Genomic DNA, 12,335 nt, shown 5'->3' on the forward strand with positions numbered 1-12,335 from the left:
TATGTGATGTCCATTGGAGCCCAATAAAGGTGTAATCTAGGTACGGTGCCTCTCTTTCTTCTCTTCCGGAAAACTGTTACTGCACCTGAGCAGCACGTACCCTATAGCACCAGCGGCTCCAGCCCACCTGCCGCGTCTAGTGCCAAGTCTTTTGTCTTCTGCCTGTACAATTTGGACTGCATTTCTCTTGAGCACAGATGCAAGAAGCCAACACAGAGGCCCCGGGAACGTCCGGGGAAACAGGAACTACTGCTAACCCTGTGAATCAGCGCATCTTGGCAGGAAGGTCTGATTGGATCACCTTTTTCACAGATACAGCAAGCGGTACTGCATCCAGCAAAGCAGTGGGGGTTAAGGTTCTCGAACAAGATCTTCACCATCTATCAGAGAAAGAGGTCAAACTCTTTTGGACGGTGGCAACCCTCAAGAGGTACGAGGACAAGCAGATTGCATCAAGGGGATTCCGTAATTATCGGGAAGCAAGTGAATATCGTGACGATCCTAAGTTCATTTCAGAGTGGGACCAAGAACATCTTGACCATGCTCTACGGTTACAGTCAATAGTCCTGAAGAGGACGGAACTGGAATACAATAAAACCGTTTCTGAGATCAAAAAGTGCAAAGAGGAATTCTTGAAGCTAGCACCAGCAAGCCATTTGTCTAAAATTGAGGATAAGATTGAAAACAAACTAGTACCTATACAGGACGAAATTAAAGAACGCAAACTGAAGAAATTCAGACGTGATAGACAGGACTTCAAAGAGAAAAAGGTTTTTGAGTGGGGCCAGCCATTGAAACGTACGAGAGGTAGAAAAAGGAAACAGCGTCCAAATAACAAAGATTACTGGACTACTGACTCGGGTTCCAACTCCAGTCCGGAGGAGGAAAAAGAAAAAAAGGATCAGATCCCTAAAAAACCTAAACCAAAGTCTTCGCTTAAGCAAGGGAACAATCCGAAACAATGTGTAGAAGCCCCTTTAGAAGACGGATCCGACGAGGACGTAGAGGAAGAACCGCCCTCCAAAAAGAGCCCCTACAGGAGGGTTACTTGGGGCAGGGTGACCTCTGGGAAGGGCTATCGGAAGAGGAAGTAAAAGTGTATCTGGAAACAGACAGGGATGACAACCTGCAGATCATTAACCTCTCCGATGTCCCCCTGCCTGAAGGATGTGACACATTGCTCAAAAAGGGCTTGAACTTTTCTCTCACCTGCACGTTTGATAGATTCAAGTTTGAGGTGGATTGGTACAAGATTGTCCGCAAGTTAAACATAGCCGCATGGCTGGAAGAGCGATCCAGTTCACAGGAAGAAAACATCCGACTGAATAGCCACACCACCATTAGCAACCTTGGATACATGCCTTCTACATCCAATAGAAATGATACCCAAGCCCTCCTAGATTTACAGGAACTGTGGAATGAGGGGAACACAGAGGGTACCAACAATGAACCTGAGGAGGACATTCCAGCGGAATTTCGACCATGCAAATCCATACGGGAATTTGCAACCACCTCTGGCTCGGTGGTTGACCACCTCAACCAAAGAGTGTTAATGGACATGCAGGCCCTCATCTACCCCACCACATCACCCAACATCTCAGAACAAGAAAGAACAGCAATGGACTGGTTAAGATCTAATAAGTCCATTATCCTGAAGAAGGCAGACAAAGGAGGGAACCTTGTTATTATGCCAGTACAATATTACATCAAAGAATCTCATAGGCAGCTTGAAGGTCCAGATAATTTTTACATCAGATTGAAAAAGGACCCCACTGAACAGTTCAAGGCCCTCCTACGTTCCTTATTGAGGAGGGGGGTGGAGGAGGGTTTCCTTTCCACTCGAATGGGTGAGGGCCTGCTTCCTGAGTTCCCTCGTAAGCCGGTCTGGTATTTCCTGCCGAAGATCCATAAAGACCCGGTTAATCCCCCGGGGCGCCCAATTGTGTCAGCCAGGGGGTCACTCACAGAACCTCTGTCGAGGTACTTGGACTACATTCTGAGACCTTTTCTTAAAGATGTCTCCACACACCTGGCTGACACCTTGGACGTCCTGGGGAAAACCGGGTCATGGGCAGTCGGTAGGAATGCCAGACTAGCTTCCATTGACGTAGTTAACCTGTATACCCGCATACCACAAGATCTAGGCACAAGAGTGATAGGAGAGATCCTTTTGGAGTGTGGTAAGGATGAGTTTTGGGTCAATTTCATATGCCAGTGTCTCCTTTTTGTGATCTCACATAACGCTTTTTTGTTCAATGGTGCCTGGTACCAGCAGAGATCAGGAGTTGCCATGGGAACCCCGGTGGCACCTACATTTTCTAACCTATTCCTGTGGGGATGGGAGAAAAAAGTCATCCTAAGTGACGACAATCCCTACAAGGCATACATCTGCCATTGGCATAGGTATGTGGATGACATACTCCTGGTCTGGACTGGCACAGATGGCGAGTTCAATGACTTCTTGAACTTTCTGAACACCAACGACTTCAACATGCAGTTCACTGGACACCTGGGGGGGAGCACCCTCCCATTTTTAGACCTTGAGCTGTATGTGGAAGATGGTGCAATCAAAAGCAGGGGTCACAGAAAGGACACGGCCACAAATGCCATACTTCAAAGTGATAGCTACCATCCCACACACACTAAAAAAGCTATCCCATATGGCCAGTTCATTCGCCTTAAAAGAAATAACTCGGATAGAGTGGATTTCATATCTCAAAGCAGAGAGTTGGCAGTGAGAATGTATAATAGGGGCTACAATATGGATGAATTGAATATGGCATTCAGACGGGCAGACAAGGCTAATCGTGATAGCTTAATCCAGTCGGGTCTAAATAGAAGTTCCAAGGAGAAAAGGAGGTACAACACCAGCAAGTCCAGCAGGTTTACATGTGTCTTTGATTACTCGCCTATGGCTGAAAAGATTAAATCAATCATCTATAGACATTGGCAGATTTTAAAGAATGATCCTAAGCTGAATCAAATAGGCCATACACGCCCAATGATCTCTTTTAGGAGGGCACGTACAGTGGGGGACCATGTCACCACAAGCGAGTTTCTCAATGACAGCGGGGGTAACTGGCTGCAGAGATTTATACCGATTGGTAACCACCGATGTGGGAATTACACACATTGCAGCCAGTTCCTACCGGGAAAGAGTGTCGCTTTGGGTGGCAGGATCTTACCAATTAAAGAATTTATACACTGTAGATCAAACCATGTGGTATATTCAGTAATGTGTCCATGTGGACGGTTCTATATAGGCCAGACAACTAGGATGCTTTGCACACGCTTTCAGGAACATGTCCATTCCATTGAGACTGGGGTGGGAGCTGGTCGCTTAATCAAGCACATACGTGAGATGCATAACTGCAACAGCAATAGCCTCAAATTCTGTGGAGTTTTGACTGTACCTGTGCCACATAGAGGTGGCAATCGAGAGCAATTGCTGCTCCAACAGGAAGCAAGAATTATCTCTATAACTAATGCTTGTGGCCCCTTGGGACTTAATGAAAGAAATGAACTGCATTGCTTTCTAATGAAACATTAACTTTTTTTTTCTCTTTTTTGCTTTTTCTGCTTGTTTAATCCTAATCTGTAACAGGAGAGGTGAGTTCGGGCACGTTTTTGGTAGGTTACCATCCATACTCCCTCTCCTGTTTTACCTCTTTTTGAGTTGCCTTGCACTGTCATATATAGTATAAGTGTGATAAACACCCACTTAATGGCACATTTTAATAATTCCATTGTTTTGTTTTTCTGTAATACAGATCAATGATCACTTAGCAACAACCCGACGCCGGAGCCAGAAGCAGGACGCATGCGCATCCCCTCCAATGACGCCATACGACGTAGAGGAACTGGGCGGGGAGACCCGCGGCTCGCCTAATGGCTAGAGCGATCCTGACGTCAGGCAATGGAGGAGGGACTGCACGCGGAACGCCGAGGCGAGAGGGCGGGTTGAAGCTTCCGGGCAGGACACCGGTAAGTGTGAGCGATCTATTTAAACTGTGACATAAGGGTGATCCTGTTGTTAGTGCCTCTGATGACGCGTTAGTACGCGAAACGGCTGTCAGGCCTCACCTAACCCCCACTGCATACCGCCTATGTGATGTCCATTGGAGCCCAATAAAGGTGTAATCTAGGTACGGTGCCTCTCTTTCTTCTCTTCCGGAAAACTGTTACTGCACCTGAGCAGCACGTACCCTATAGCACCAGCGGCTCCAGCCCACCTGCCGCGTCTAGTGCCAAGTCTTTTGTCTTCTGCCTGTACTAGTCTTCACCCAAGCACACCGATTTCCCCCCCTGCCCCCTGATCGCCCACAGTACCCCTCAGGCCCCCCCCCCCCTGCCCACCCCCACACCCCTGTTTGCACCCAATCACCCCCCTAATCACCCATCAATCACTCCCTGTCACTATTTGTCAACACTATTTTTTTTATTAGGTCCCTAACTGCACCCTGGGGACTCCTGATCACCCCCCCACCCCTCAGATTCTCCCCAGACCCCCCCCCCCCGTGTACTGTATGCATCTACCCCCTGTCACTGCCACCCATCAATCACCCCCTGTCACTGCCACCCATCAATCAGCCCCTAACCTGCCCCTTGCGGGCAATCTGATCACCCACCCACACCAATAGATCGCCCGCAGATCCGACATCAGATCACCTCCCAAGTGCAGTGTTTACATCTGTTCTCTACCATAAACACCCACTAATTACCCATCAATAACCCATCAATCACCCCCTATCACCACCTGTCACTGTTACCCATCAGATCAGACCCTAATCTGCCCTTTGCGGGCACCCAATCACCCGCCTACACGCTCAGATTGCCTTCAGACCCCCCTTATCAATTCGCCAGTGCAATATTTACATCTGTTCTTCCCTGTAATAACCCACTAATCACCTGTCAATCACCCGTCAATCACCCCCTGTCACTGCCACCCATCAATCAGCCCCTAACCTGCCCCTTGCGGGCAATCTGATCACCCACCCACACCAATAGATCGCCCGCAGATCCGACGTCAGATCACCTCCCAAGTGCAGTGTTTACATCTGTCTCTACCCTAAACACCCACTAATTACCCATCAATAGCCCCCTGTCACTGCTACCTATCAGATTAGACCCCTATCTGCCCCTAGGGCACTCAATCACCCGCCCACACCCTCAGAACGCCCTCAGACCCCAGCCCTGATCACCTCGCCAGTGCATTGCTTGCATCTATTCCCCCCTCTAATCACACCTTGAGACACCCATCAATTACCTCCTGTCACCCCCTAGCACACCTACCCATCAGATCAGGCCCTAATTTGCCCCGTGTGGGCTCCTGATCACTCGGCCAAACCCTCAGATCCCCCTCAGATCCCCTTCCGATCACCTGCCCAGTGCATTGATTGCATCTATTTTCCCCTCTAACCACCCCCTGAGACACCCATCAATCACCTCCTGTCACCCCCCTAGCACTCCTATCTATCAGATCAGGCCCAATACAACCTGTCATCTAAAAGGCCACCCTGCTTAAGACCGGTTCCACAAAATTCGCCCCCTCATAGACCACCTGTCATCAAAATTTGCAGATGCTTATACCCCTGAACAGTCATTTTGAGACATTTGGTTTCCAGACTACTCACAGTTTTGGGCCCGTAAAATGCCAGGGCAGTATAGGAACCCCACAAGTGACACCATTTTAGAAAAAAGACACCCCAAGGTATTCTGTTAGGTGTATGACGAGTTAATAGAAGATTTTATTTTTTGTCAAAAGTTAGCGGAAATTGATTTTTATTGTTTTTTTTTTTACAAAGAGTCATTTTTCACTAACTTGTGACAAAAAATAAAATCTTCTATGAACTCGCCATACACCTAAACGGAATACCTTGGGGTGTCTTCTTTCTAAAATGGGGTCACTTGTGGGGTTCCTATACTGCCCTGGCATTTTAGGGGCCCTAAACCGTGAGGAGTAGTCTAGAAAACAAATGCCTCAAAATGACCTGTGAATAGGACGTTGGGCCCCTGCGCACCTAGGCTGCAAAAAAGTGTCACACATGTGGTACCGCCGTACTCAGGAAAAGTAGTATAATGTGTTTTGGGGTGTATTTTTACACATACCCATGCTGGGTGGGAGAAATCTCTCTGTAAATGGACAATTGTGTGTAAAAAAAATCAAACAATTGTCATTTACAGAGATATTTCTCCCACCCAGCATGGGTATGTGTAAAAATACACCCCAAAACACATTATACTACTTCTCTTGAGTACGGCGGTACCACGTGTGGCACTTTTTTACACCCTAAGTACGCTAAGGGGCCCAAAGTCCAATGAGTACCTTTAGGATTTCACAGGTCATTTTGCGACATTTGCTTTCAAGACTACTCCTCACGGTTTAGGGCCCCTAAAATGCCAAAGCAGTATAGGAACCCCACAAATGACCCCATTCTAGAAAGAAGACACCTAAAGGTATTCCGTTAGGAGTATGGTGAGTTCATAGAAGATTTTATTTTTGTCACAAGTTAGCGGAAAATGACACTTTGTGAAAAAAAACAATTAAAATCAATTTCCGCTAACTTGTGACAAAACATTAAAATCTTCTATGAACTCACCATAATCCTAACGGAATACCTTGGGGTGTCTTCTTTCTAAAATGGGGTCATTTGTGGGGTTCCTATACTGCCCTGGCATTTTAGGGGCCCTAAACCGTGAGGAGTAGTCTTGAAACAAAAATGACCTGTTAAATCCTAAAGGTACTTAATGGCCTTTGGGCCCCTTAGCGCAGTTAAGGTGCAAAAAAGTGCCACACATGTGGTATCGCCGTACTCAGAAGAAGTAGTATAATGTGTTTTGGGGTGTATTTTTACACATACCCATGCTGAGTGGGAGAAATCTCTCTGTAAATGGACAATTGTGTATAAAAAAATTCAAACAATTGTCATTTACAGAGATATTTCTCCCACCCAGCATGGGTATGTGTAAAAATACACCCCAAAACACATTATACTACTTCTCCTGAGTACGGCGGTTCCATATGTGTGGCACTTTTTTACACCCTAAGTGCGCTAAGGGGCCCAAAGTCCAATGAGCACCTTTAGGCTTTACAGGGGTGCTTACAATTAGGTACCCCCCAAAATGCAAGGACAGTAAACACACCCCACAAATTACCCCATTTTGGAAAGTAGACACTTCAAGGTATTCAGAGAGGAGCATAGTGAGTCCGTGGCAGATTTCATTTTTTTTGTCGCAAGTTAGAAGAAATGGAGACTTTTTTTTTTTCTTTTTTGTCACAAAGTGTCATTTTCCGCTAACTTGTGACAAAAAATAAAATCTTCTATGAACTTACCATGCCTCTCAGTGAATACTTTGGGATGTCTTCTTTCCAAAATGGGGTCATTTGGGGGGTATTTATACTATCCTGGAATTCTAGCCCCTCATGAAACATGACAGGTGGTCAGAAAAATCATAGATGCTTCAAAATGGGAAAATTCACTTTTTGCACCATAGTTTGTAAACGCTATACCTTTTACCCAAACCAATCAATATAGGCTGATTGGGGTTTTTTTTAATTAAAAACATGTTTGTGCACATTTTTCGTGCTGCATGTATACAGAAATTTTACTTTATTTGAAAAATGTCAGCACAGAAAGTTAAAAAAATCATTTTTTGACAAAATTCATGTCTTTTTTGATGAATATAATAAAAAGTAAAAATCGCAGCAGCAATCAAATAGCACCAAAAGAAAGCTTTATTAGTGACAAGAGAAGGAGCCAAAATTCATTTAGGTGGTAGGTTGTATGACCGAGCAATAAACCGTGAAAGCTGCAGTGGTCTGAATAAAAAAAAAAAAAGGGTCTGGTCCTTAAGGGGGGTAAAGCCCACAGTCATCAAGTGGTTAAGGGCTACCTTGCCCTGCGTTTCTTCCCTTCGTACAATTCCTGTCTGGCGTCTGTGGCAGGGCAGAAGATCTGTTGCTCTGCACTCCACAGCTCCATCTGCCGACGGGAATTCCTCTCTACAGGTGCGTTGCACCTTTTGCTGGGTTCTCTCAAATTATGCGCTTGTGGAGGATTCCCGCAGTGTCAGCGCGCGTCCTGTGCGCTGACCACGGAGAGAACTCCACAATCGTTACACAATTCTATATTGTTTTGAGATATATTGTAATATTTATTGGATATTAAATTTATATTTTTACAAATTGGTCTACGTTTACATGTTTAAACCAGTACTGTGAGAAACCCACGAAAAACGAACTCAAACCGTTAGGCGTATGTTTGTATTTTTAGCTCCTCCCATTTTTTCAGGAGCTTTACATTTTTGATTTTATATTTTTGATAACGATTTGTACAATCGTTGACAAAACGCCCGACACAGGGAAGCCACAGCTTCCGTCACCATTACTGCCGTCTGTTCATTTTCTCTGCATTGCCATCATAATCAGCCATTGCAACGGCTGCCCTACTGAGCACACTGAAGCATGTCACTGCTATCCCTGCTGCATAGTGTCAGGTGACCCATACTGCCATCCAATTAGATAGCAGTTTGCCACCTGACTAAGCTTGGCAGAGCAGAGCTGTAAGGACTCTAGCAGCCAGAAATCCAGTCAATATACTCCAGAGAGAACATCCAGGCAGCCCATGCTTCTAGTTACATGTGCATGATTGTGGGATGCATATCCATCAGAGGTGGCTGCAGAGGGAGAGCAGATGGGGGGCCTACAGCTGTGTAATGTGCCTGTGTGCTCATTAAGGTGATATGTCCAAACCTGCAAAATGTCTCATTCAGGAGGGATGAAAACTGTTTACCTTGTTGTTTTTCATGAAAGTGGAGGGATGAGATGTGTGGTATTGAATGGTGATCATGTGACACAGACAGTACAGTCATGTCCCCAACTACTGTCAGGTCATAACAACATTTTGACAATGCCCCCCCCCCCCCCATAGGTGCCTTGTAAACATGTCAGAGTCATCAAGGGTCCCCTCACCCAGAGAAGTTTGCGAACCTCTGGTCATGTAAGCCTGTTGTCTAGGCGATGTGTGTTGTGGGTGAGATAGTAAGCTGTGGCAGTCACAGGGAAGCAGTAAAGATGGAAACCAGAGAAAATATTTTCTTTTTTCATATCACGTCTCTTAAATCTGACAGAGAGCACTAAACACAACGGGATAGGCATAAGTCATTCTCATTGGATGGTTATTATTATATTTTTTAGTTAATGTGGAGTTTCATCCAACTTTAATGTGTCTTATGTTTGAAGAGCTGAAGTCATAACCACAATAGTTGTTAAAGTAATAAATGTAATGACTAACTGTAAAAGATTTCCTTGCAAGCTTTCATAGCTTTAAACTTGATTTAAGCTTCATAATACAGAACTGGATCAGAACCGTACCAAAGTAATATAACATACAGAGACTTACGGTATATATGATCTTGTTGAGAATCATATACAAGTCTCTGTATGTTCCATTACTTTGGTACCGCTCTGATCCAGTTCTGTATCCTGCTTGGAGATGAAAATTAGAGCTATGACAAGCTTGTAAAGAAATCTGTTACAGTTTGTCATTAAAGGTATCACTGAAACAACGTTTGTTGTCATGACTTTGGACATACTCAAACAATCAATCTTGGGAGAGGAGTCGTGTTATTTTGAGATGCAACAACCAGTCACTATATTGTGAAGAGTTGTATTTGTTGTGTAATCGGGACCCTGATGTGAGAGTGAGATGAAGGCTGACATATTTTATTTTCCTTTCCTTTTATTATTATCTGCATGCTTGTTTCATATTTGTGATTCAGACAGTCCTGCAGCCAAAGAGATCAGCAGGACTGGCAGCAGCTGAGCTTGTGTAAAATGTTAAACATGCAGCCACTTATCTCAGCGGCTGATCCTTGAATCCCCCTATTCTCCATCATCACTCCTTTATAAATGATACTATGAATAATTATACTCATTTCAGACAACAATGATCACTCCTATCAGCCTCCCATTCACTCCTCTTGCACACCCGGTCACTGCCCTCCAGTGATGGGAACACAAAGCAAAGGGAATGTGATAGGATCAAACACTGTGCAAATTTCCTGTGTTGTAAACGGAGTCATTAGAAATATTAAGCGTGTAAAGAAACCAAAACTGACAGCAGGGCCAAGCTGAAGAGGATCAGACAACAAACACAGCTCTGATAAAGAGGATGGGTAGTTGAGAATGTAATTGTTCAGTAAGGGAAGATAAGGTATATTGTAATGTTATACAGAAGACGACACCATTGTTTAGTGTTGAAAGTGATTTACTAAAGGTGGCCACACATCTAGCGACTTGGCTGTACGATCGACCATTTGTTTCAATCATTTTATAGAATTGGGAGAGAATCAAATGTTTTGTAGAATTCTCAATCAATGAAAAGTGGCTGATTTCATGTCACATGGACCAGCTTAGTCAATTGAGCAGGATGCAAGATATCTGTCAGTCGCACAGGAATCGGCCACTGTTCACATGTCATTCAATCGACTCTGAATCGATTTTGCATTCAGAGCATGGAGACACAACATTGGTCATATCAAAGGTGAATCGCATAGGATATCGCTTAGTGTGTGGGTCACTAGTTGATCGACTTTTGATCAACCATACTGAAGTCGATTCCTTAAAAAAGTTGATCACTGTTGATTGAATCAGAATCGCTAGATGTATGGCTGCCTTAATCCAACAAAAAAAAAGTCTCTAATCCTCAAACAAAAACCCATTTGACTCAAAATTAATCTTTTGCCTTTAAAGACACAACAAAACTCACAAACCCAACAGGTGGCATTGAGGCCCATAAACGCGCCTGACTAAGGGGTCCGATAACAACCACCTCAGCCGATAATCAGACATGTGTACAGCGGCCCCGACCCCCAAGTGACCCGCCTGGTGGATCAGCTCCCCGCGATGGCCGGTTGCATTGTCTATCCCGCTCCTCCGCCCGCTGTGTGATGTAACGCATGCGTCCCTCCGCCCCCCACATAGCTACAGAGTCCATTGTCCGCTGCACAGCTGACACGGGACTGTACAGGCCGGCTAGCGATGTCACCCGAGGGGCCGGGTCCTGATCCCTGATGGGCAACATAAATCAAGAGGTGTGTACACAGCTGTGGTGTAGCTCTCCGTTCTGCTGTTCCATAATGACTATGGGAAAGCAACTGGCATAATGACACAACAATAGCCACACTCTCTATTGCTTCAAACAGGAAGTAATAAGGCATGGTGAGTATCTACTTCCTGTATTATAAGTAGTGATGTAGCGAACATCACATTTTTGGTTCGTGAATAGCGAACATTATTTTCTGCAAAAGTTTGTGAACAGGCGAATCTCCATAGGTTTTAATGGGCAGGCGAACTACAAAAATTATGGAAAAGTCCTTTAAAGAACAAGCGAAACCCATGCTAACCTAGATATAAAAAACACATATATAAGTAGATAAATACTACTTCTACTTACATAACAGATGTATTATGCTATCTACGTAATGATTCCTGTGCATTTTATAAAGGAAAAGCAGAAAACCCTATTCAAGGCAGTGGCCATTTTGCCAAGCTAATGCTGACATCATATCCTCCCTGACTTGTTTGCCCCCCTCTCTTCTCTTGCTCATTGTGTATTCATTAGCTGCCCTCCTCCCAGAGTCTTCAGGCACTCCCACTGAGGTGTATACTAGGAACTGCACTGTCTTATCCTCCAATCTCTGAGTCACCTCAGCCTTGCTTGTAAACACAAGTGAGCAGAGGGTGTTTCAGATAAGAAGCTAGGCAGGGAAATAAAGGGAAGAGGAGGAATATATTATAGATAAAAAGAACCCCCAGCAGGCAACTGAATGGCAATGGCTATTTAAGGGCCAGTGCTCCTAAAGTATGTGATAACTCCAAAACATAACAGCAGAAAAAGTTTTGCAAGTTTTGAATGCAGGATTAGCATCTTTATCACTTAATACACTCAGATCAGTTGCTGTTGAAATTTGATTTTTAATGGTGAAATTAGTCTCGGGCTGAAGTGGTTAAAGCGGTATGCTTTAACCACTTCAGCCCGAGACCAATTTTCACATATAGGCGCTGATCCCATTCATTCGCCAATAACTTTATTAATGCTTATCACAGCTAAAAGATCTATATATTGGTTTTTTTTTTCAGGACAAATTCGGCTTTTAGTGTGTGTTAATTTTGTTTAGTAATCACCTTATTTTCTATGTATTTTAAAGGGAAAATAAGGGAAAAATTGAAAAAACAAACTTTCACCATTTACATCCATTATAGCTTTACATTAAACAGTTCTGACGTAAGTTAAACCCACTAATTTTATTTGCTCATCCATCCTGGTTATTGC

General features: G+C 44.3%; 1 pseudogene; it reads left to right on the plus strand.

The window, feature by feature from the left end:
* The window catches only part of LOC137535283 (zinc finger protein 585A-like), a 389,395-nt pseudogene that overhangs the window by 241,040 nt on the left and 136,020 nt on the right, over positions 1 to 12,335 (plus strand).

Source organism: Hyperolius riggenbachi, chromosome 10, assembly GCF_040937935.1.
Source record: "Hyperolius riggenbachi isolate aHypRig1 chromosome 10, aHypRig1.pri, whole genome shotgun sequence".
Taxonomy (NCBI): Eukaryota; Metazoa; Chordata; class Amphibia; order Anura; family Hyperoliidae; genus Hyperolius; species Hyperolius riggenbachi.